Here is a 21,276-nt window from a genome sequence, read left to right as displayed (position 1 = left end):
CCTCAACTGACAGGTTAAAACACCTCATCAACCCTGAACTAGTAGGTTTGATGTCTCTACATACACTGGCTACGTAGTTCTGTAATGCAAGGATTTGCTTCTAAGGATCACACCCTCTACTGGAAGTTGAGCCCCTATCCTTAGATTCACTCGGTGCTGAATCCTACTCCCAACTGAATAAATACTAAACTGAGTATATTGAACTGAACTGATACTGAGTTTTTCTGAGTTCTGTAATTGACTGAGTTCTTGTAATGACCCTACTGCTAGTGGGTAACAAATACTAGTGGAAAACTAATGTTAGTGGAGAGATAAGAGGCCATGATTACTAATCAAATAGTTTTCCTCTTTTTTTTTTATAAAGATGATAAAACAAAGTTCTTTCATTTTCTATAAAAATGATAAGTTATTGTATCATAACAGCACACAGATTCTCAAAGCACAGTCACTCACCAGTCACCACACTATTGTATACCTTCTCTTCTCTTCCCGTTTTTCTTCATTTGGCAAAGTGAATACACTCAAAGTTCTTCAACGAAATTCTCTCATCATAGGTGAGCTTTTATTTTGATTGTATTTATATGTATTCCTTATTTACCGACCTGGTCATTTATTTTCTTGGACAAGAAGCACAAATATGACCATGTTTGCCCTTTTACCTTCTTTAAAACCATTTCAAAACAATCTTGGTTTTGTCTATTGTTACTATTTTCCCATCGATTCTTTCCTCTTTTTTTGAGAAACATATTAACTGAAGGAGTTTTTGTTTGCTCAAAGATTCCATAAAAAGGGATTTTTGGATTTAAAATTAATGGGTACTAAATTAGGTGGCAGTGACGATGGCAGTCATGGTTTTGTGCAAATTTTCTTCAACTTTCTAAAGCTTTAACCATAATTATATTTTATTGATTAAGGCATAAGTGGGTAAGAATTAGAAAGTTTGGAATGGAAGTTGGGTAGAAATTATTATTTTAAGGTAGTATGGCTCATAGTGTATAATGGTTACAGGAAACAATTTGATCATTTGAACAGTGATATTAGTACATTGTTAACGGTTAAGCAGATGGCATAATGGGTGATGCACTATCTAGCAATTGAATTACGGTGCTAGAAATTACTGTTTAGTGTATCGCTTTAGACTTTGAAATTTAATAAAGAATCGAGTTTTAAGTTATTGATCTTTTTAGAGTAAGAATTTATTAAGTTGGGAATATTATGTTTGATCAGATTCGAATCATTCGGAAGCTTTATGTAAGAGCAAGTTTATTAATTGAGGCTTGGCTTCGGGTTCAGGCAAGTTGAAACTTTTCTTAAGACTCTTTTTCAACGTGCTTACTTGAATATTTGTTAGTTATGTATAATGAGAGTAATGGGAATTGGGGGATCCCGTATGAATGATTGTGACAAGCATCTATGCGGGTACTGATGTTATTCAAGGGGATAAAATAAGTTAGTTTTTGTTTGAACTATTTTTGTCTATATGCTAGCCGATGGACTGATTGGTGATGGTACATAAGTTATCAAAAAAGTTAGCTAATGATGATACTTGCACATCATGTATTGCATTTCATATGGGATCGGAGTGCACGCCTGCACAGTATTATATATATTTATGGGATCGGAGTGCATGCCTGCGCAATATATTATATATATATGGAATCGGAGTGCACGCCTGCACAATATATTATATATTTATGGGATCGAAGTGCACGCCTGCACAATATATTATATATTTATGGGATCGGAGTGCATGCCTGCACAGTATATTATATATTTATGGGATCGGAGTACACGCCTGCACATTATATTATATATTTATGGGATCGGAGTGCACGCCTATACAGTATATTATATATTTATGGGATCGGAGTGCACACCTGCACAGTATATACAATTGCATTGCATTACATTGATTTATTTGCCGCAGGTTGGTTAAAGTGGATTGTGACCTTGTATTTATTGTATATGTATTATTTATTTTACTGGATTGAGAAATTCTTAGATTATGTTATGATATCTTTATGACTGTTAAACTGGACTATTCTGTTAGATTAATGTGGTCTTCCTGAGTGCAGGTTGTGTGTTTGTGTTTTAAATATTTTATGTGGTGTCACTCGTCACCATTTTAAATTAGAGTCGGTCAACGATGCTTGCTGAGTACACGTGGTTCCATACTCACTCTTTCTTTTTCTGCACCCTACGTGCAGGTACAGATCCGACGACCTCTGGATATTGATCCCTGTGATTCTTTCTTCGCTAACATCATCGGAGATTTGAGGTAGTTACTACTGGCTTCATAGACTATTGAAATCTCCTTTAGCTTTATTCTTATGCATTCTCCGCATTTTGAAAGACTCGAACTTTCTTTTGGTTCTATATTTTAGTGGCTTGTATTAGTGACTTCCAAACCTGAGATCATCTACAAATTGATTTTTACTGTTCTAAATACCTACTTATAAGATTATTCGTGATTGAATCTATTCTTATTTCTTCCGCTTCTACGAGTTTGGGATGTTTTTCTTGAAATTGGGTTTTTGGCTTACCTATCACGGAGGATGGAATAGGTGCCATCATGGTCCCCGAATTTGGGTCATGACAGTTCTATTGATCATTGCATGACTGAGACTATCTTGAAACTGACACTGGCTCTAGGTAATCAGCTAAATTGTCAGGTATTAAATACCCCCAGGGCTCGATAGCATGAAAAGTAAATAATAGCACAATCTTGAAAAGCATAATCATGTTCACTTGTGCATAACTTGTTCATGGGGACATTTTATCAAACACTTGCATGATATAACTTGTACATAAGCTAGCATGACATAATTTCTTTCTCTTATTAATTCACATGGGAAATTCATCAAACACTTGGTGAGCATAGTATATGCACATAACACTATACAAGAAGTAGGCATCATGATTATCAACTCACATGAACAATTCATCAAACACTTGGTGAGCATAGTATATGCACATAACACTATACAACAAGTAGGCATCATAATTTAAATCCCCATTTACAATTTCAAGGGTTTAACATGGATTCACATGATACTACACATATATCACTTTATTTCACATAAATCTTGCAATTAAATAATGAACTAGAAACCCCATTAACATGATAATCATGAAACATAATCAAACTTAATCATGAAATTCATCAAAACATTAACTTGAGTTTTGAAAAAGGTTTCTTGGACTCCAAGGGTGAAAGGAACCCTTGGATGAACGTTTGACATACCTTGAGGCTTGATTTTGAAAAGATTGATAGTGAAATCCTTGAGATTTGAATCCTGAATTGAAAACCCTAAGGCTTGTTCTTGAGAGAATTTGAGAGAAAGTGAGTATATTTTGGTGAATTGGAACTAAATTTCGTGTTTTTGGCTGAATAAGGGTGGGGAAAATGACCCATTTTTCCCCACAACCCGTATAAAAATAATGCTGAACTAGGCCACCCTCGCGTCGAGACCCCTACTTGGGTCAAGTACCCTCGCGATGTGACATTAGCTGGGTTGACTGGCCCTCGCGACGCAGGGCCATCGCGAACTCTTACTGTTTTGGGCATCCAAACTCGCCCTTACGCTAGTTTGAAAAATCCAAAACTCGCCTAAGATGACCTACAAGTGACCTTGATCATGAATCAATTTGAAAATCGACCAACTAAGGTCAGGAAGGTCGTGAAATAAGATTGTCAACCTACGAAGGCTAAAATGACTCTATGTATGAATACTTAGTTAAATTTTTTAAGTCTGGGACCTCTTAACAAACTTTAAAGGATTGAGTTAAGCTTAGAATTTTATGGGGTATTACATGGATCTTTATGGAAGGATCGATTCACACGGCGATATATAAATTCAGCTCATTAAAGGGAGGCTGAAAGCTTAGAGTTCAATGGAAGAGAGAACTCCGATCTCTTCAGCTCATTAAAGGGGGGCTGAAACCCTTTTTATAGAAGAGGGAACTCCAATCTCTTTCTTTTTGCTGAAAAATGACTTATTGATTTATTCTCAGAAACCCCTTTAAATAGGAGTATTACATAAATAGTCTAATCCTTATGATGTTGGAAAAATAAAACTCTATTGTAGAAAGTCTAATTCTTATGAAAGTAGGAAACATAAAATCATATTATATAAAGTCTAATCCTTATAAATGTAGAAAACATAAAACCCTATTATAGAATAATAAATAAAACTACTAAAATATAATTAAATATTTAATTAATTGACTTCCACAGATGAAGGATCCACAACAAGAACTGTTATTTGTGGTTTTACCTTCTGAAAAAATGAACCTTGATAAAATACATCTATTATAATTATTATAGTGTTCCTGAGGGGATGTATTAATTTTCCTTCCACATATATTATAGTGGTACATGAAGAAACTAATGATCAAAACAGACTCTTCTTTTGTATTCTTCATTCCTCAACTTATGCAGGCTGATACAAAACAATGGGGTATATATACATCCAAGGAGCCTCAACTTATACAGGCTGATACAAAACAATGGGGTATATATACACCCAAGGAGTCATTGAGGACTAGTCCACAACTACAAGATGGTAAGGTAGGTAACTTTACTTATTAGAGTTCTATAGGCTACAGAGTTGGTAGACTTATGAATAAAACTCACCTTTAGGCTAAACCAAAAAGGAGACTTTAATCTTTATTTTGGTTCAAGGAGACTTTAATCTTTATTTTGGTTCAACTTTGTCCTGGAAGTGGGGTTATTGAATTTTGAATATGTAATTGATAATTTTGTTCGAATCACATTTATGAAATTCAACAGCACGAAATGATAAAATTAAGTGTCATGGAAAGCAGGAGTTGGTAAAGGGAAGAAAATGATGAAGAGACAGAAATCTTTCTAATTTTTAACTAACGAGATTATGTTTAGAGAGTTCTTCGGAACAGCCAGTTCCTCTGCTTCTCCAGAGGCCCCCCAAGGAACTTTGTGAATTAATCAGTGGAATTTTTTTCATCTGAAGGATTTGCTAACCCCACTCAGTGACTACTTGACCAGAGCCTACAAGATTGGCCAATAGATGGCTGATGTCTCATCTAGCTAATAGTTGAGACACACTTATATTTAATCAATTACGTCTTCAAATTAAAAAAAAATCTACAGTTACACTGGCAGAGCCAGGGGCAAAAACGGATAGCTCCATAAACCTCACCACTACAGGTTTCTGTTTGTGCCCTCACCAGTATATACTCATCTTTCTCAAGCATTGTCACTCAAAAACTCCTTTTCTTCTCCCAACAGAATTTGGCAAACTTCAAAAGAAATGGATACCTGTCTTTTTCTTTCTTCTTTGCGTTCCTCTAGGAATTGGATATGCATTTCCTAATCCAGACAAAATCATTCAATTGACTGGACAACCCCAAGTGGAATTTCAATATTTTTCAGGCTGTCACTCTTGATGACAAGAAACAAAGAGCTCTCTTTTACTACTTTGTGGAAGCAGAAACAGACCACATTTCTAAGCCTTTTGTTTTGTGGATCAATGGAGGTAACACTTAAGTTACTTTTTTTTTTTGAAATTAAGGTCATTCTACAAATTTTGCTGTTTGGTTATTTCTTGAAAAAGTTTAAAATTTTGTGCATCGACACTTGTTTTCTGTCAGACCTGGTTGTTCTTCGGCTGGGGTGGTCTATTCTCTGAGAATGGTCCATTCAGACTTGTCAAGATCATGATTGAGATTAATAACAAGAATAAATTGTTCAATTTGAAAGGAGTTTGAAGTAAATATGATCCAATGGAATGAATTTTTAAGTTGCATTTGCAATCCAAACTTGTAGGACTAAAGTTTAACAAAGTGCTACATCTGATCAAACACGTTGTGTTTGTCATGAGATCAAAAAATTAGTTCTTGTTTAAATCTCCCTCTGTCCCATTTTTATGTGTCACCATTTCTTTTTTGTCTGCTCCAAAAAGAATGTCATTTTCCTTATTTGGTAATTAGTTGAAGCCACAATTCCACTTTTACCCTTATTGGTTCCACTTATAACGTCCACTTTATTAAAAATTGTTGTAGTACACCTTTTTAATAAAGGACAACTTGGTAAAAAAGTCTTTTCTTATTTCTTAAGCTCTGTGCTCGGTCAAACTATGATACATAAATGTATGGAGGGAATACTTTCTTTTTTTCTTGTCATGGCAGCTGGGTAATCCGGTTTTGGAATTTACTACCGACTTCAACTTGAGGGCTGAATACTTCTGGCCTCATTGCCTAATATCAGGTTCCACATACAGAATGTTGACTTCTGTTTGCAATTATTCGTGCTATGTGAGCAAGTACAATAGGGACAATGTATCACTCGTGTGTTCTAGAGTCAGGAGCATCATAAGTACAGAACCCAGTGTGTTCAAGAGTGAACTTTATGAATTTCAACTTTCTATGTTGCTAGGCTTTACAATTTAACCAAATGAAGTACAATAGTTAGGGGGCTCGATCATATACTACAAGTACATCTTAATGACGGGTTTGAATCATTTGGCTATCCAGTTTATAAATATATGCAAAGTGTAGATGTAGAATCTATATTCGATACTAAATACTCCATTCGTCCCAAATTATATGTCACCATTTCCTTTTTGATCTGTCCCTCAAAGAATGTTTAAGTTTTTAAAAACACAATTACAATTTTATCTTTAGTGGTTCCACTTGATTTTAAATACTTACTTTTTAAATTTATTTTTCAATTAAAAGTGGTCCCACTTGATTTTAAATACTATTACTCTTTTTTTTTAAGAAGGGTAATTTGAAACTTTAACAAAGTCAATACTTATTTCTTAAATATCGTGTCCGGTCAAATGACGACACATAATTTGGGATGGAGGGAGTATACAGTATCATACCTATACACAACATATATATTAATAGGACATATTTGTAAAGCTGGTTCATATTGGTAAATTAGTTGGCTGAAGAGTCTATATCCATAACTTTTCCATGATTTTCTCCCTCTTATGGGCTAGAATGGCCTGTGAGTCAATAACTATGTCTGTCCGACTCCAGTAAAATGTCCAAAATATCGAACCGTCCAAGCCCTTATGACTGGTGAAGGGTCTGGCCCTATCAATGAGTGTTGAAAATAATTCAAATATTTTGAAAAATTATAGTGTTTAGCAAACATGAGCTATTTTGTTGAATTTGTATTTATACGGTTTTATATTGTATATAGTTTAATAATAGTATTTGGATATTGCATTTTGTATATAATGTAATCAAGTATCTGATTTTTTGTATTTTGTATTTGCTGACACAAATACAATAGAAACACAAGCAATGAATTGTAATTTGTTGTTATCTATTTGCAAGCCTATTTTCACGTATATGTATGTTATTACTGAATGATGTCTATAATATTTTCCACAGCTTGAAGTTACTATTCTCAGGCTTGGTCCAATTTAGACTTTCCCTGTGGGTTCTTAATTGATCAGATGATTATTTTTGTCATTTGTTCTGTATTAATCTGCTAATTTAGTTCCATTCTGCTTAGTTTAATTAGTGTTTTCACCGGTTCTTGCATGCTTGTTCAATTTGCTCCATCTTTTGTATAAGTCATGAAGTGCCTTTTTTTGTTTTTTCTTTTGTACCTTTCCTTGTAATATTTTCATATAAATAGTTCAACTTTGAACAATAAGTTCCAACACAAGAGGATAAAGCTAGTTTAGCGATAACTAAAAGGGCAGCTTAGTGAACTAAGTTACCGCTTTGCGCGGTGTCCAGGGAAGGGTTCCACCACAAGGATGTATCATACGCAACCTTACCTTGCATTTCTACTAGAGGCTGTTTCCAAGGCTTGAACCCGTGACCTCCTTGTCACATGGTAGCCTCCAAGGCTCCCCTTCCTAGTTTAGCGATAACTAAATGGGAAAAATAAAGAGTTCTTGTGATCACATTGAATCTTTAATTAATATTGTGTACTTACATGTGTTGGTAGTAGATGAGGTTTGTTTTATGATTTTTGTGTAGGTCTCGCAAAGTCTAAAACATGAACAGTAGTGGGTTCTTTTTTTATTGTAGAGAAAGCCACACCCATGCTATAGCCATTATGTCATTGCCATAACAGTGTGCCATTTTCAACAATATTTAGTAAGATTTGGGAAACCAGTAATTAATCTGTTGGAAGTTCAGTCTTTTTTGACACCCCAAATTGGTGGTTTCATTTGATTTGATTCTGTTGCTATGGGATATTCTGATATAATATTTCATGTGCTGCTTGGTTCTTGCTTTGAATTTGTATGCATGAGTGATGGAGAACTTGGAATCTTAAAAGTTGGCAGCTTCTATGAATTTGTCAGAAGCGCTGATCTTTAGTGTTGGAGTTTGGAAAAGAACCTAATTTGTCATATTGGGTTTGTACTAGTTTTTGAGAGAGACATTTTTTACTGTACTGTAGAAGATGTATTACTCAGTGTGTTGCCCCCGTTAGAAATCTCGTGGGTCATTTGGAAAGAAAGAAGGGTTGGAGCTAAATTTTGTAAAATGAAGAGTAATGTTATGCCTCTAGTTTCTGTTTGGTGTACTCATGAGGTCCTTTGCGTTAGATCATCTTTTAACAACTAAAATACGTTACTTTACATAGATAGTGTTTAACAATGTAAATTGAAGATATCAGTAATTATGCATTAGGGTTCTAGTTGATTCAGTTGGTTGAGCAAAAGTTTTTTATAGTTGAGCTTTCAATGGTTGGATTTTTTAGGAAGGGAAGCGTAGTAGGGTGCTTGTATGTTCTATGTTGGAGTTCTGTACCCTTTTGTACCATCTTGGTGCCCTTAAAACTTTTTACTTTATCAAAAGAGAAAAGGTCACGATAATCGTGGATGGAGATTTTTTTTTTTAACCTCTTTTGCTCCTTACTTCAGGTTAAGTGACAAATTGCATTCTCATAGTTTTTCTTGCTCTACAACAAATTGTCATGATATTTGCAAAGTTCTTGTGTATAGAAGATAGAAGCTTCCTTTTCCTGAGGAAAGTAGGTACTTTTGTCATCATAACTGCTAATCTCTTCCTGTCCATAGCAACTTCTTCTTTACTAAGGATCCCTTTCAACTTCTCTCATTTTATGTCTCTTAATTGTGTTGTTTTTGTTGTTTTTTGGCTCATTTTGTCCTATTGGTATTTTACCATTTGGGGAGGGGATTTAGAGTTATAAAAGAACTCTTCCTCCTCCCATTTGTATCATCCCAAATTTTTCTCTTTTCCCACAATTAATAAAAACGTTGGATGCTCAAAGATTAAGCCTATTTGGCTGAACTCCGTCATCAAATTTTCTGGTGTCTTTATTTTTAGTATTCAATATTATTTGTCGGGTATTTTTTTTGTTAGTGTTCTGTCTGGTTCAATTGTTCTGGACCAGTTCATTTCACTTAATTGTTCCGTTTCAGTGGAAAAATTGCCCGATTTTTTCAACAAGTGGTATTAGAGCCAGGGTTTTTTCTGAGTATGTCACTTAGTTGTTCCGTTTTAGTGAAAAAATTGCCCGATTTTCCCAACAAGTGGTATCAGAGCTGAGTATGTCACTTAGTTATTCCGTTTTAGTAGAAAAATTGCCCGATTTTCTCAACAAGTGGTATCAGAGCAAAGGTTTTATCTGGGTGTGCTCTGTGATTGCAGCTTTTTCTGATTTTCCACATCATAAAATAATTCCTTTGGTCCTTTTGAACCCAAGGTTTGTCAAATAATTCCTTTGGTCCTTTTGAACCCAAGGTTTATCTAGGCTAAGGTTCTGTCTGAGTATGCTCTGGGGTTGCATCTCTGCTTGATCTTCCACATTAGAAAAGAATTACTTTGGTCCTCTTGGGTTGTTTGTAGTTGTTTTAATATTGAATACTTTTTATTAAGTCTGTAATGGCAAATAAAGATCAAGAAATGAAGGATCCTATTATGCCTGGCTATTTTGGCATGTGGTAAGAAGAGGTTTTGGACTCTCTTTTCCAGCAGGGTCTTGATATTGCTATTGAGGAAAGGAAACCAGAAGAGGTAGAAGAAAGAGATTGGAACATCATAAATCGGTCGGCGTATGGAACAATTCGATCGTGCCTATTCAGAGAGCAGAAGTATGCTGTCAAAAATGAGACTTCTACGCACAAATTATGAAAGACGTTGGAGGACAAGTTTCTGAAAAAGAGTGATCAGAACAAGCTCCTTATAAATAAAAGATTGTTCCGATTTGATTATCAACAAGGTACTACTATGAATGAACACATCACTATGTTTAATCAATTAGTAGCAGACCTGTTGAATTTGGATGTGAAATTTGAGGATGAGGATCTAGCTTTGATGTTGTTATCATCTCTTTCCGATGAATTTGAACATTTGGAAACTATGTTACTTGCATGAAGGAGAATGTGTCATTAGATGTTGTTTGTTCTGCTTTATATAGTCATGAATTGAGAAATCAGGATAAGATGAAAACCAGATCAACAACATTCGAAGAAGCATTGGTGGCAAGGGGTCGTCAGCAAAGCCATACTAAGGGAACAAGAGGAAGGTCCAAATCAAAGGGCTGAGCCGTTGCCAAAGATGAGTGTACTTTCTGTCATGAGAAAGGTCACTGGAAGAAAGACTGTCCGAAGTTGAAAAAAAAAGTGAGAAGTCCGTAAGATCCGCAAGATAAAAATGTTACAGAATGAAAAAGTGATTTAGAATCAGATATTTTCTTAGTTGTTATGCCTTCAACATCATCTCATCCAGATGAGTGGCTATTGGATTCAGCATGTACCTAGCATACGTGTCCCGTTCGAGAATGGTTTTTGAGTTTCATGAACTCAATGGTGGGGTTGTCTACATGGGTAATGATAATGCATGTAAAACAACCGGGATAGGTTCGATCAAGCTATGGAATCATGATGGATCCACCAGAATTTTAATGGATGTGTGGTATGTGCCAAAGTTGAAAAAGAATCTCATCTCAGTGGAGGATCTTGAATCTAAGGGCATAGTTCTGATGATACGAGATGGAGTTCTTAAAGCAATTTCAGGAGCACTAGTAATGTTGAAAGGCGTGAGGAAAAACAATTTGTACTACTACCAAGGTAGTACGGTATTGGGGACAGTAGCAGTAGTAACTTCTAGTACCAAGAAGGATGTTGAGGTAGAAAAGCTGTGGCATATGCGGTTTGGACATGCTGGTGAAAAATTCTTGCCAAGCAAGGATTGTTGAAAGGTACGAAGACTTGGAAACTTGAATTTTGTGAGCATTGTGTTCTGGGAAAGCAACGAAGAGTGAAGTTTGGCATTGCGATTCATAATACCAAGGGTCTTTTGGATTATTTGCACGTAGATATGTGGGGACTTGCCAAAACTCCATCCATAGAAGGTAGCCAATATTTTGTCACCTTTGTTGATAATTTTTCCAGGAGAGTTTGGGTGTTTACTATGAAGAACAAGGATGAGGTTCTTGGTATTTTCCTTAAATGGCAAGCTCAAGTTGAAAACCAGATAGGGAAAAACATCAAGGTTCTTTGAACAGACAACGGAGAAGAATACAAGAATGATCCATTCCTAAATGTATGCCAAGACTGTGGCATAGTTCGACACTTCACTATTAGAAAATATAACCCAAACTTTCTTTAAGTCTAATTTAGTCTCCAGAAGATTAAAGGAGGACTTACTATGTGAATAATGTTTAAATCAGATAGAGTTTCCCTAATTTTGAATTTTTATCATGAGGAAAATTGAATTAGCTTTCCAACGATACCAATTTCGCCCAAATCCGGTATCGGAGTAAAAAGTTATGGATGTTTTCAGAGAACTGTTCGAACTACCCAGGAGTGACGGGCAGGCGGACGAACTGTTGCTCCAGCCTTCGCAACTAAGGCAGTACACCTATTCACTATCCAAGTACGACGGACAGGCCAATGGACCATCGAGCTAGCGACGGACCATTGCCCAAGCTGTCGCAACTAAGGAAATAGGTCTCTGTTCTGGCCCAAGTGCGACGGTCAGGCCAACGGACCGTCGAGCCAGCGACGGTCCATTGCCCAAGCCGTCGCAGACCCCGTTCAACAATTCAAAGCCATTTTTAAAGGGTTTTTTTTCACCCTTTTTAACACCTAATTATATCAGACCTGAGTTCATAACTTCATTATTCATCTATAACACCAAATTAGGGTTTCTCTCAAACATCAATCCCCAAGAACAAGATCTAAATCCCTCTTCAAGGATCTCAAAGATTTTACCATACGTTTCCCAATTAAGTTCAAAATTCGAGATTAGTATATCAAGAATCCCAAGAATCAATCTTCAAAGGCTCAAAAAACATCTTAAATAAAGTTTGTTCTTCAATTGAGGTATGTGGAGTTTGAACAAGGGTAACTCTTTCACCCTTGTACCCAAAGGCTTATTTTAAATTATAAAATTACTGTAATTTATGAGATTTTTCATGACATTCAAGTTAGGGTTTATACTTATTACCATTATTTGCAAGATTTTGAGATTTCCCATGGATTAAAAGTTGAATTACATGATTTTGTTTATATTTCTATGACTATTGATGAAATTTACAGATTTTAAGATGATTTATGAATAATTACATTACCAAGCATGAATTTTAAGATGTTTTGATATAAGACTGATGTTTGAGTCAATAGACCCCATTTAAACATTGTTGTTCAAGATTGTTTCTGCTATAAGCACCCTATGACTAGGTTATTTTTAGATTTTAGATAAAGATTTGACCTTTTGGGTTTAAGATAAGATAGGAATCCACATTATTTATGACTTAAAGCTAAGAGAAGTGTATTTGGTCTTCATTATAGATCCTTGTATTATTTTAAGGTGGATTTTCCTAAAGAGTTCTGAGCCTAAGTATGGGAGTAGTATTTAGCACCGAGTTGGGCCTGATTCCAAGGTCTCATGCCCTAGAACTATTAGCCACTGTGGGATTATAATTTACCTCAAGTGGGTTAAGATAGTGATCACTAAAGTTAAGGTTTTATTCCAATGGCAAGGGTAGAACAGTTCTCCCCAACGTGGGCTAGATGTTGGACTCCATGTAAGCTCACATGGTTTATGTCGGTTAGAAGAAACTCCCAAGTCCAAGTTTCCTAAGTTCCAAAGTCCTATAATCTCTAAGTTTAAAAAAGTCCCTTATTCTCCATAAGATAAAGGTATAAGTTTTGAAAGCTATTGTTTTAAGAATCCTCCTGCTTATAAGTTTTGAAAATAAGATGGAGAATATAAATTTTAGAACTAAGTGTAATGACTCACGAGATTTATACTACATGTTTCATTATTCATGATTTATGAGATTTACATTTCAGTTTTATTCATGCTATATGAGTCATTTATATCAGTATGCATGATTTTATAAAGATTGATGATATTGTTTACTTATTGCATACATCCCCATATACTTAGTACATCCTCAAAGTGCTAATTCACATATATGTCTGTGTGCTACATTGTCTCATAACGTAGGCTCAGGTGCTCAGTCTCAATAGTAACAGTGATTCCCGTGTACCTCTGCCTACACTTCTGCAGTTGGTGTGCCCTCATGGTTCGAGGACCTATTTCCCTAATTATCAGTCTTGGTAGTAGTTGGTTTATTTCTTTTTAGTTCAATTCGAGTTAGTTGGGGGTTTGTCCCAATGATTCTCTAGTTCCTTAGTAAGTAGAGGCTTGTCGGACTATTAGTTGGTGTTTTTAGATTTCAGTAATGGTTATTCAATCAGTGTTTTTCAGTTATTTCAGTTCAAACTTGTTATGATATAGTATTCTTATTTTGATCTACTATCTTAAAGTAAGTTCTAGACGTAGTAGCAGGATCAAAGGATTAGCTTGGGGATACTTCTAGCCTTAAGCACCGTGTGATGTCTTAGGATGAGATTTTGGGCGTTACAGAACTGCACCACAATAGAATAGGGTGTCAGAGCATATGAACAAGACACTTGTGGAGAAAGTTTATTTGTTATCATCTGCTATAGGTGGCAAAACTCCATTAGAGGCATGGTCTAGAAAACCTGCAACTGATTATGATACTTTATGTGTTTTTGGTTCTATTGCATATTATAATGTGATTGAATCAAAGTTGGACCCATGAGCAAAGAAGGCTCTTTTCATGGGCTTCAATGCTGGAGTGAAGGGGTGCCATTTGTGGTGTCTTGAAGCAAAGAAGACAATTATCAGCAGGGATGTTACCTTTGATGAATCTGTCATGTTGAACAAGGTAAATCCAAAGAAAGCTGATAGTACTATAAAGCAGGTAAAGTGTAATTCAAAGCAGGTGGAGTTTGAGCAAATAGTGGTGACCCCAGCACGAAGCACCACCACTGACTCTACTATGGCAGAAGAAGAGTCAGATGAGGAAGTGGTTCTGACCCAAGAACCTCTACAAAAATTAGAACCGATTGCAGTTAGAAAAAAAAGACAAGAAATTCAGAAGCCTGTTTATTTCACTGACATAGTAGCTTATGCACTTCCAGTTACTAATGAAGATATTTTATCCACCTATCCAGAGGCCATTCAAAGCACAGAAAGTGGCAGTTGGGCAGGTCCAATAGAAGAGGAAATGCAATCTCTTAAGAAGAATAAGATATGGAAGCTAACACAACTACCGAAAGGCAAAAGAAAATAAGGTGCAAATGGGTATTTGCAAAGAAAGAAGGATTTTCTGATAAAGAAGACATTCTCTATAAGGCAAGATTGGTGGCTCAAGGCTATGCTCAGAAGGAGGGAATTGATTATAATGAAGTATTTTCTCCAGTTGTAAAACATTCCTCTAGTAGAATTTTGTTGGCCTTGGTAGCGAAGTTGAATTTGGAGCTGGCTCAACTTGATGTGAAGACCACGTTCTTACACGGTGATTTGAAGGAGGAAATTTATATGACTCAGCTAGAAGGATATAAGGTTGCTGGTAAATAAGATTGGGTTTGTAAACTTAGAAAATCATTGTACGGATTGAAACAATCTCCTAGAAAGTGGTACAAATAATTTGACAGGTTCATGAAGGGTCAGAAGTACAGGAGAAGCAAATACGATCATTTTGTGTATTTGTGCAAACTTCAAGATGGTTACTACATCTACTTACTCGTATATATGTTGATGATATGCTGATTGTAGCAAAGAGCCAAGTTGAGATTGATAGATTAGAGGCTCAAATGAGTAAAGAGTTTGAGATGAAGGATTTGGGGGAAGCCAATAAAATTCTCGGCATGGAGATAAGCAGGGATAGAGAGAGAGGAAAACTTTGGCTATCGCAGAAGCAGTATTTGAAGAAAGTACTACAAAATTTTGGTATGCACGATGATACAAAAACTATAAATACCCCACTTACTACTCATTTAAAATTGATAGCATATTATCTTCGATAACTGATGAAGAGCGAGAATACATGGCAAAAGTTCCCTATGAATATGCAGTTGGAAGCTTGATGTATGCAATGGTGTGTGCGAGATTAGATATTTCACAAGTTGTTAGTGTTGTAAGCAGGTACATGCATAATCCAGGCAAGGGTCATTGACAAGCTGTGAAATGGATTCTATTGTATCTACAAAACACCGTAGATATTGGATTGACACTCAAGCAGGATAAATCATTTGGTCAATGCATAGTTGGATATTGTGATTCTAATTATGCAGGTGATTTAGATAAGCGACGATCTACAACTGGATTTTTGTTCACTTTAGCAAAGGCGCCAGTTAGTTGGAAGTCTACCTTGTAGTCTACAGTGGCTTTGTCTACAATAGAGAAAGAGTATATGGCGATTCTAGAGGCTGTGAAGGAAGCAATTTGGCTTATGGGTTGCTGAAAGACTTGGGAATTGATCAGAAACAACTTGAGGTATATTCTGATAGTCGGAGTGCTATTCATTTAGCAAAGAATCAAGTCTTTTATGCACAGATGAAGCATATTGATGTTCGCTATCATTTTGTACGGGAAATTCTCAAAGAGGAGAGATACTTCTCTAGAAGATTCATACTACGGAGAATCCTGCAGATTTGCTGACCAAGATGGTTACAAGGGCCAAGTTCGAACACTGTTTAAACTTGGTTAATATCCTGCACATTTGAAGTTGGCGCCTCGCGGCGTAAAATTGGAAGCTCCACAATTTTTTTATTATTTGTTTGTTTGAAAATATTTGTATTTTGGTGGGATTGAAATTGAGCCAAGGTGGAGATTTGTTGTTTTTTTGGTTCATTTTGTCCCACATCGGTATTTTACCATTAGGGAAGGGGATTTAGGGTTATAAAAGAAATCTTCTTCCTCCCATTTATATCATCTCAAATTATTCTCTTCTTCCACAATTAATAAAAACGCTGGTTGCTCGGAGATTAAGCCTATTTGACTGAACTCCGTTATCAAATTTTCTGGTGTCTTTATTTTTAGTATTAAATATTATTTGTCGGGTATTTTTTTTTAGTATTAAATATTATTTGTCGGGTATTTTTTTTGTTAGTGTTCTGTCTGGTTCAATTGTTCTGAACCAGTTCATTTCACTTAGCTGTTCCATTTTAGTGGGAAAATTGCCCGATTTTCCCACCAGTTTTCATATTTGTCCTGCTAAATAATTGAAGGGTTAGTGATTTATTCTGTTGGGCGAGAAACAACGAAATGAGCTCCGCAATCTAGCAAGCGTAGAGTTTGTTCTATCTTCCTTGAAAATTAGAAAGTGGGTTGGTATGGATTGTGATATTGTAGCATTTATGGTGGAAGGTACTAAAGGAGTCAAGTGGCTTAGATTCTTTTGAATGCCATAGATGAGGTCGCAGACTAGTGTAATTTTCTTGTGCTTTAACTACTTTTGGTGTGTTCCTACATGATATGTGTAACCTGTATCAGACCTTTAACCCAGTTTCACTTCAATTTCAACTTTTTAGCTACATTTTAACTACAAGAATGAAATAATGATGCAAAACTACAAATGGAAACCATTTATTTTGTAGGAGTATTTATGTTGATAGCTAGCCATGTCTTCAAATTGTTTTTCGGTCAGCAAGCATACAACCTACTTGTTTATAATGTAACCTTGTCTTGCCAGGTTGATATTAGATTAGCACCTGGGACTTGTGCTATGGAAGCTGCAGGCAATCTATCCATCTCTCTGTATTGGATGTTGTCACCAATCACCCTCTAACCGCTGATAAAAGACAAATCTTGGAGCTCCAATTCTTAAGCTGTCACTCTCCTGGACTTTCTCCTAATTGAAACCACCTAGGCATGCATTTCTCACTTCCTTTTTGAGTTCACAAAAGGGCACGTTCCTTTTAACATGGCACATCAAATTATATGCTCATATTTTTTTAATCTTTTCTGTTTATTAGATCATCCGATTTTTCTTCCATGATTTATTTGCTGAGATATATCTTTTGATTTTTATTTTTGAATTTGTAAATATACCCAAGGGTTGAAGTGAGACAACAAAAAGAAGATGACCAGTATCTGCATACCAATGAAAGATTACGTGATGAGCAATCAGAGCAATCACATTTAAGAGAGATATAAGAACGGTGCTGCGAAGATTTTCAATCATAAGTTTTCAAAACACAGCAACATCTAAGATGGTACCAACCTTAACTGAAGTTGGACAAGATTCCTAAGTCGAATGACTAATATGTGGGTTCTTTACGGCTGGTACAGTGGACTCAACATCAGAGAATGCTATAATAATTGTTCAGCGATCAACTTTTGTAGCAATTCACTCTGTCTTTCTGATGATTCACCCATGAAGTTATAGTTTTTTTGATCATGTTTGAATTTTACTCTCCTATAAAAGGGAGTTCGAAAGCGGGTCAACATGTTTCCTTGTGCTGTCAGTTTCAGTTCAATCGTTTTAATTATTATGTCAATTATGTATTAAAAAATTAATAATATTTAATACAAACAAGTAAAATTAATATTTTTGACATGTATAATTTAGTTGCTTCTATCGTAATTTTACTGTATCACTCTAATTATTATTATAAGTCATCTAAATACTAAAAAATTAATAATATTTAATAAAAAAAGATAAAATAAACGTGAAATGATAAATTAACTTAGGATTCGTTTGGTTGGTAAACAAGTTATGCTGATATTAGTTATGTTAAGATTCGTTTTACTGGGATTAGTTATGCTGAGATTAGTAATACTGGTATTGCTTTTTAGTGGTTGTTTGGTTTGTGGTACTAAAAATAATATGCATTGCATTCTTTTTAAGAATAGATAGTTAAAAAAATACCCTCACCATATTTAGCTTAACTATTTTCCTTCATATTAAATCATACAAAAGAAATTAAAATGTTACTAATTTTTTTCAATTTTATTAGTTTCTTTAGAAATATATGTTAAGAAATTTATGTTGATATTTCTTAAATGTTTATGAAACTTATAATATTTCATGTTAAATTACTTATTTTGTTCTAAATTCTATAAACTGTTGATAATCTCACATTTTGTTAAAAAAAATTCATCATTAAAAAATATGAAAAATAATTACTCTCATTTTTCATTATTTGGTATCATTAATATTTGGAAAGTCAAATTATATTTTTTAAAAAAATTAAATTTTCAAATAATTTTTTAGCTAAATCTAAAAAATAATTTTTTATTTAATAATTAAGCATGTATTAAGTTAGAAAGAGAATGTCATCATATTTTAATTACTTGTCCATGATAAATTTGTTAGGAAAAATGAAAATTTGAAATAAGATTAATAAACATATCTACAAAATACAAAAACAATGAACCCTTGGATCAATTTTGAATTTGATTGTATAAATAATTTTTATTATGTTACTATTTTTTTTTTCATGTCTCATCACTTTTGTAGCATTTAATAAGCTCATATAATTGTTCAAATTTACCAAAATGGATAAAAATTTGTAGAGTAATTAAAATTTAAATTATGGATAAAATTGACAAAAAAATTTGGTGTGAGGACTAGCAAAATCTCACTTATATATATATATATATATATATATATATATATATATATATATATATATATATATATGTATATATGAAAAATGATAAGGATTTGGAGGGTAATTGTATCTTTTCATGGTTTTATCCCAACGATAAATTAGGGTGAGATTGTTATACCACCAAATGAATGGGATAACTTATCTTGGTACTATTTATTAGTATCGGGATAAGTTATCCCAAATTAGATAACCAAACAAAGCACCAAAATTTTTATCATGAGGCTATTGTTTTATCCCAGGTCTATTTATATTAGTACCTCACACTGAACGACCCCTTAATGTTTTAAATTAACTTGATGTCTTATATGATACCCACTTAATTTTTTTTCACAAGTATTTTTGTAATAACTTTGTTATATCACTTCTAATTAGTTATTACAAGTTATTTAAGGCATATCTGTTTCGTGGCTCCTATTATAATTTTACCATCTCACTCCAAATAATTATTTAATTATTATGGTCATTTAAGTATTAATTAATTAATAATATTTTATAAAAAAGGTGAAATAGACACAAAATGATATGTCAATATGAAAAATTTGATTGATAATCGAAATTATATTAATGCACATAAATTGAGATGAGAATGAGGAATACATAAAGTAACATATATGATTTGAAAATGAGATGAAAAGTAATGTAAACAACATAATTAAAAACTTAATGTGTGTGTGTAAATCGTATATATATATATATACTAGTTTAGGTGTACGCGCTTCGCGCGTGTATCTCACTTTAATAAACTCAAATGTTACACTAAATAGGATATTTATTTAAATTGATAAAGATGTGCATAGTGATTAAATTCAACATCTTTTAATATGTCGAGATGGAGAATTTATTTAATTATAATGATAGAGATATGAAAATAATATAATTAAATATAACCTTTAGACAAAAATTTCTCAATGTCGACAAGCATTCAGTTACCACCTGTAAACTACAACAAAATAATATCAAAAAAATACATCTAAACCTAACCTTTACACAAAAAAAAAAATTCTCAAATAAGAGATATCAGAACAAAATACAATTAAACTTAATCTTTACCTAATTTTTTTTTCAAAGCCAGTCGATATTTATCTACCACTTGTAAACTATAACAAAATAATACAATGAAAGAGATATCAAAACAATACAATTAAACCTAACTTTTACACACAAAAATTTCTCAAAGTTGATCAACATTCATGTATGACCTGTAAACTACCAACTACTACTTGTAAACTACCACAAAACAATACACTAATAGAGATATTAAAACAATATAGTTGAACCTAACCTTTATCTAAATTTTTTTTTCAAAGCTGACCTATATTAATCGACTACCTGTAAACTAAAATGAAATAATACAATAATAAAGACATCAAAACAATGCAATTAAAATCTTTACATAAAAAATTTCTCAAAGTCAATCGACATTCATCTACGATCTGTAAACTACAATAAAATAATATAATAATTTTGCTTTCATAAAAATTCTCAGAGTATGCACCTTTTCGCTCACCATCACCGTCTAGGTAAACCAATGGAGCTATTTTTTAAAACAAGAAGGCATCCAACAAAATAGAGAACTAAAAAGAAGGAGAAAGAATGCATTAAAAATATTTCATATGAGGTATTTTAATTGTGATATTTAAGGGATTTGTATAATATGCAATCTAAGCTAATTGAAATTCTAAAACTTAGGGATAAAACGTGAGAAGTAACATAAAATTATACATTAATTAAATCCTAAAGAAAATATAGTAAGAATTGTATTTATTTGCCAAATATAAGGTACTATAATTAGAACTTTTTTAATAATGGTAATTTTTTATTTTTTCAAAAATATATATTATTGGTATTTAAGTATAATTATAATTTTAAAAAGTAGTAAAAAGACGATTTTGTCTAAAGGAGAGTGTTTTAATGAAGGGTAAAATGTTCAAATCATTTTTTTAAGGGTGTTCACATATTTAAATATATATATATATATATATATATATATATATATATATATATAATTGATTGACTTGTCAAAACTTTATCTATGCCACATAAATTCGGACGGAGAGAATAAAATATTTGATTGACTCTCAAAATTATATCTGTGTCACTTAAATTTGAATAATAGAAAAATATTATAAATCACAATAATTAAAAACTTAACTTATTTTAATGATTGATTATCTAAAATCTATTTGTGTCATATATTTTTTTATAGTAATTTTATTATATCACTTCTAATTAGTTATTATAAGTTATTTAAGACATATCTGCTTCGCTGCTTTCATCATAATTTTACTATCTCACCCCTAATTAATTGTTTAATTATTATGATCATTTAAGTATTAAACAATTAATAATATTTTAT

General features: G+C 33.6%; 1 long non-coding RNA gene across 1 annotated transcript; it reads left to right on the top strand.

Moving 5' to 3' along the window:
- Positions 1-411: 411 nt before the first annotated feature.
- On the top strand, positions 412-17,867 carry LOC124889304. The gene is made up of 5 exons (XR_007048180.1): positions 412-554; positions 2,208-2,278; positions 4,442-4,570; positions 5,414-5,516; positions 16,997-17,867. It is a non-coding gene; the product is annotated as an uncharacterized LOC124889304 (long non-coding RNA).
- The last annotated feature ends 3,409 nt before the right edge of the window (positions 17,868-21,276 follow it).

The sequence above is a fragment of the Capsicum annuum genome, chromosome 12 (genome assembly GCF_002878395.1).
Source record: "Capsicum annuum cultivar UCD-10X-F1 chromosome 12, UCD10Xv1.1, whole genome shotgun sequence".
NCBI lineage: Eukaryota > Viridiplantae > Streptophyta > Magnoliopsida > Solanales > Solanaceae > Capsicum > Capsicum annuum.
The sequence above is the reverse complement of the archived record's forward strand: the minus strand, read 5'-3'. Positions and strand labels throughout refer to the sequence as shown.